This window comes from Rhinopithecus bieti, unplaced genomic scaffold (assembly GCF_001698545.2).
Source record: "Rhinopithecus bieti isolate Rb0 unplaced genomic scaffold, ASM169854v2 scaffold_315, whole genome shotgun sequence".
Lineage (NCBI taxonomy): Eukaryota > Metazoa > Chordata > Mammalia > Primates > Cercopithecidae > Rhinopithecus > Rhinopithecus bieti.
In genome coordinates, this window is record NW_016803481.1 from 3,693,373 (window position 1) to 3,699,334 (window position 5,962).

At 38.0% G+C, this 5,962-nt stretch overlaps 1 protein-coding gene across 2 annotated transcripts in view; it reads right to left on the reverse strand.

Annotated features, from left to right (window-relative positions):
• PPP2R2A (protein phosphatase 2 regulatory subunit Balpha) overlaps window positions 1-5,962 on the reverse strand; it is an 84,430-nt gene that overhangs the window by 15,167 nt on the left and 63,301 nt on the right. For both annotated transcript variants that reach the window (XM_017885399.1, XM_017885407.1), the window contains one exon: window positions 2,244-2,409. The gene's annotated coding sequence lies outside the window, so the exon portion shown is untranslated. The remainder of the gene's footprint in view (window positions 1-2,243; window positions 2,410-5,962) is intronic.

Consider the following 5,962-nt stretch of genomic DNA (forward strand, 5'->3'; position numbering starts at 1 on the left):
AATACACAAAATATAAAAGGTATCACTCAGAATCAACAGACGTTGACATTTTTCTCTAAATTTCCTTCGTTTTTCAAATAAAGTCCTACTCCTCCCATCCTTTTCCCATCATACCCAGACACAACAGTTCCTATGATTGTCATAATCTGCTCTATCCTTCCACATTGGACCCTATTATTAAGCACTATTTTTAGCATTAAAAAATGCAGCCCCCAGTTAGTTGTATTTTACTTAGTGTTAAGAAACAAAAGACAAAAATCTACACCGCATTCTCTAATGTCTTTAAATAAGATTTAATCCACACAAGTTGAAATGGGATTTGCTTCCAAATAACACTGAAGAGAAGAGGAAGGAGAAGGATTCGAGACACAAATTGACTGTGAACTGAGGAGTGTCGGAAGTGGATGATGAGCATGCAGGGCTTCATTAAACTATTCTCTTGACCTCAGCCTACATTTAAAAAGTCCTCTTTATAAAAAAACTGATGTAGCCCTATAAGAAATAAATTGCCACAAAACATTCCAATATATAAAATGTTAACAACACACTTCCCTAGGAACATTTATTCTAAAAGTAGAAATTATATAAATGGTTTAGTTATGTATCATCTGATGTCAAAGAACAAAATATTTGAAGCTATTTGAAGTAACTTAGTTTACCATATAAATTAAAACTGACCCCAGACCAGAAGCTAGCACATGACAGGAGTAAACTGTTCCCTCCACCCATGCTGCTGCGAGTTACAGGCTTTAAATAGTTACTTCTGTTTATTGTTCTTCTAATAAGGACAAGAGAGGGGAATGTAGTTTATTGTGGAAAGAGAGAAGGCAGAGGGTACGAATCTCAATGGACTGACTGGGGAGAGCTTTCATGATCAGAAAACTGGGCATCCAAGAGGCGGCCAACACTGATGGCATCAGACATTTGTGAACAGCATTTCTAAGAACTCATACTGTGGACCAAGGGCATCAATTAGATGGAGGAAGTGCTGAATTTCTTCCCCTATTTCATCCCCAAAGTCATTTAAGTTTATATTCTGCAAATGGTTATGGTCTAGGTGTTAAAATTTGCTTTTTCAATTAATAGTGAGGGAATGAGAAAATAGGAGGAGGTTTCCCCTCACCCTAGCACCAATCTCAAAAAAAGTTTTAATCACAAATTTTTATAGACTACAGCTACCAAGAAACTAAAGTATCTCCTCAGTCACTCTAATGATTCCCTTTAGACTCAAGACTCCAATGAAGTCCAAACAATTCACGGGAAAAGTTTTTTATAAGAACAAAGAAAAAGAACCCAACTTATCATAAAGGATTTCAAATTCTGGTAGAGTCATTACTAACTTTTAATCCTCACTTAACTTTTCTTGGGCCAGGCATGGTGGCTCACACCTGTAATCCCAGCACTTTGGGAGACTGAGGAGGGGGGCAGACTGCTTGAGCCCAGGAGTTCAAGACCAGCCTGGGCAACATCGGGAGACCCAATCTCTACAAAAAATGTTTTTAAAAAATTAGCCTGGTGTGGTGGCATGCACCTGTGGGTCCCAGCTACTCAGGAGACTGAGGTGGGGAGGTCGAGGTTGCAGTGAGCTGTGATTACACCACTGCACTCCAGCCTAGGCAACAGACCTTGTCTCAAAAAACAACAAAAACCTTTCCCTGGGCAAGTAAAACAGTAGGAGAGGAATCTCCTTCCAGCCATGTGGATTGCTGGGAAGAAGGCAATATGCTAATAGGTGGTCAAGTAAGACGAGTGATCTGAATGGAGACCATCCTTTGAGTATTATTTTGTATCTGCAGTTAGAAATACCCTGTGTAGAGTTCAGGAACACTTAAAAAGGAGGAATAAATTAACATTTATTGAGCACTTGCACTCATGACATTTGTGAAGAGTTACTTAATATTCATAATAATACTATAATAAAAAATTACTATCTTTACTTTGCTGCTGAGGAAAATTCAATTCAGTGTTAGTAACCTGCCCAAGATTAGGAGACTGAGAAATAGCAGAAATAGTACCTGACCTAAATCCAATGGTATAGCAGTCCATTCTTTTCGCTACAAATTGGGGGTGTAGTAAACAAAAAATTGCTATCTGAGAATCTTTTAAAAGTAGAGTTTATATTCTGTATAGAAAAAAAGTCCTTTTTAAAAGTATCTCTGTTAAATGATTCCTCTCCTAGTCTACAGGATTATGTGCAACAGGTACACACAGTGGGCACATGGAAAGAAAATACATATACTTACCATTGGTAGACAATAAAAACTGAGCAGCATTTTTCTGGGGTAACCACCTAATTTTGTTGATCTTTTCTTCTATTTCTAAACTTTTCAAGTAGTCAAACTCTGGTTCATGGCTCTGGAAGGTGCTGTAAACATTATATTCTCCTCTGCTATGAGACTGGATTTTGTTCTAAAATGAAAACAAAAATATATGGACCATTGTTGAAAAATATTTCAAAATAATCAAATATGTAATCAATTCCAAAGGACCCTGCTAATTCTCGACAGCCCATTAGCTGTGTCTTTATACAATTATATTCTATTTTTTATATTTCTAAAGGCCTTCAAGGGTTAAATGAGAAAATTTAAGGGGGAAAAAAGGCTAAATAACACTGAATAAATAAGCTCAATTCATTAGGGAAATAATGACGTTAAATATGGATCAATCTGATTGCTAATTTACTCTTATGTATTTGATGGTATAGAGGCATACTGATGAAAAAAACTCTGAGCACCCATAATAAGGGAGTTCATCTAAAGAGTAATGACTAAAGAAAGGCTTGCCCAGAAAGAGCTAGAGGAGGCACACCCTCTTTCTCTGCCCACTTTAGGGTCAACTCCCCAATCTGTTATAATATGATGTACTGTCCTTTTCCTTTCTGATGCCTGCCTTTTGGTTATTTCGCTGCTGAAAGCTTAAAAAAAAAGGGGGGGGGGGATCCCTTATAAATGAAGGGATCCCATTTGACCCCTGCCTCCCACCCCAAGACTGCTGTTCCAGACAGCTTTGTCACCAATCAAGTCCATATTCAGCACCACCCAGCAATAGCCCCATGCACCCTACAACAACTATTTACTCGCCTTAAATTTGCTTTCTCATCTTATGAACCTGGCACACACTGATGATTAATTTCATTTAGTATCACTTTGAAAACATAATTTAAGCTATCTTGTAAAGGGACTACTTGTGAACTACTTTGGTTAGCACTAATATCTCAGCAAAAGTGAGAATTATAATCATATTCAGAATTTCATCTTTTATCACACAATTAAAAACATTTTCATAAAAAAAATTTAAAACTCTAGTTCAAAGAACCACCTATGGAAAAAGTTTAAATAAAAGAATGAGATTATTATTGACAGTCAACTATTTTAAGTAAAAGTGAGTTATCCAGTGAAATGTTCATGCCTTCTTAATAAAAACAGCCTATTACTATTCTCCATATCAAAAGGAAACTTCACCGAATCATCTTCAAAGTCTACATTTTGGGTTGTTTTTTTCCAGCAGCCTGACGATCTGGGTTGTTCATTCATGAATGGTTGTATTTAAACCCTTGGACAGCAGTATCAGTTATTACAGGGCAAGTCTGCCAGTGTTAAGAATGCAGTGTCCCACAAAACGATCCACATATTGGGGACACACAAGGGGTAAAAATCAGACTCAGAGCCTTGGTCTCATCACCATACCCACACACCAAATTAGGCAGCCTATTCCATTAACATATATAAATACTCCAGTGTCACTTTAAAGCTCCACACATCTTCTACCTAAAATGACTCACCCAGTCTCACAGAGTTTATCATTACACTCTACAAGGAAACCACAATATCATTAAACAGGCAACTCGATTTTTAATATAAACCCTGCGTTTTAGACTGGTTTTTCATCTAACACTTAAAGAGACTATAGTATATAGCACCATGTACACGTAGAGGGAAAGACAGAATCCCCACATTCAAGTAACCTGTGTACGTCAAACTTCAGTCAAAGTAGAAACTGGTTACGGTCTCCACAATTAAGGCAAGCAATATGAAGGGCCAAGGGCGAGGCACACATTGTATTTGATGAGTTAAGAAAAGCACAAAACTACAGAAATATTTTCTGAAACAGAACATGAACATCTTCCAGTAGACTCACGGACAACAACATGAGTCTACTAAACATGATCTCTTACAGAATCCAAAAACAAAATCATAGAGGTATATGGCAATTTCAATGGACTGCAAGAAGTTCCATCTCTTTGCAACAGGAAATAAATATATGTATCATAAACGGAGAAAATTTTGTCTAAAAAGCTCAAGATGCCAGGCTAAGCACATGCACTAGCCCCTCTCTTCTGAAACTTTACTAAAATTATCATAACAGAACTTTTAAAAACAAGTCCACAGGACAAAGAGTAATGGCAGAAATGACAGCAGCAGTAACAAAACAGAAGAGGCTATAAAACATGGGTATAAGTAGTAACTGACAGTAGACTGCAGAGAGCTGCAATAGATTTTCCCTAACACTTTGGGAGGGGATGTTTAGATTATAATGACCATGATAGCATTGTTCCCTGCACAAACAAAGTACAGTGAGCAAGCCTGAAATAAAAGAAACATAACCATATACTCAACACTGAGCCATTCAAATGAGAATGCATCAAAATCAAACAACGTTTTTGTTTTAAAAACCTCTCCTACAGTCATACAGAATTGTGACACATCCTTCAACAATTCATACTGGCTTTACCTGCACAGCATTTTCACCTCCCTCTCTTTTCTTGCTTGCCTTTATGATCACTATGAGAATCATCTTCCTAACCATACAATCTATTTGCATGAAAGTTTCTACGGTAAGTTTAGATGTGCTTTATTCCCCAGCACCTATAACAGTACCTGGCACATGTAACAGGCATTCAATAAAGATTTTCAAAGCAGGACTTAGAATGAGGTATGTCACATACTTTACATGCATTAGAAACACAGGACACAAAACCAGTATCACACATTTTCAACACAGATGCAAAGAGAATTCACTAAAGGGCATCATAACCAAGTTTTAAAGCAAAGTCATAAAGACTGTGTACTGGCACGAGGATAAACCAATGTGCCAATGAAACAGAACAGATGGCCCAGAAACAGGCCTAAATGATGACAAAGGTTGCCCTGCTGGGCAATGGGGAAAGGATGGTCTTTTCACTAAATGGTGTTAGGTTGAGTATTCATAGGAAATAAAATGAAACTCGACCCCTTCCCTAAACCACTCATGTGAAGTGATTACAGTTGAATAGGAGATATAAATGTGAAGGTACAATAATCAAGTCCTAGGGTAACACGACCCAAGAAAACTTTTCTGCAATGATGGAAATCGTCTGTATCTGTGTTGTCCAGTATGGTTTTGCCACTAGTCAAGTTGAGCACTAGGCACACACTGAGCACCGAAAATGTGGACTGCAACTAAGGAAGTTAATTCTACAATTTATTTTTAACAATTTAAATTTATTTATTTATTTATAAGGTGGTAAGGCTGACTTTATTTAAAGAGGGCCATGGAGACAGGGACCACTGCAACAGGGTCTTGCAGCGGGGGAGAGAGAACAGGCTCAACTTCCCATTAATTTAAATAGCCACATGGATCTAGTGGCTACAGTATGAATCATCCAGTTCTAAAAGGTAATGGGAATAATTTCCTGGACCTTGGGGTTGAAAAGTATTTCTTATAGAGGACAGAAAACCGGTAACCCTAAGAAAATACTGATCAACTGTATTACATTAATAATCTCTATTTATAAAAATACACTATTCAGGCTGGGCGCAGTGGCTCAAGCCTGTAATCCCAGCACTTTGGGAGGCCAAGACGGGCGGATCACGAGGTCACGAGATCGAGACCATCCTGGCTAACACGGTGAAACCCCGTCTCTACTAAAAAATACAAAAAACTAGCCGGGCGAGGTGGCGGGCGCCTGTAGTCCCAGCTACTC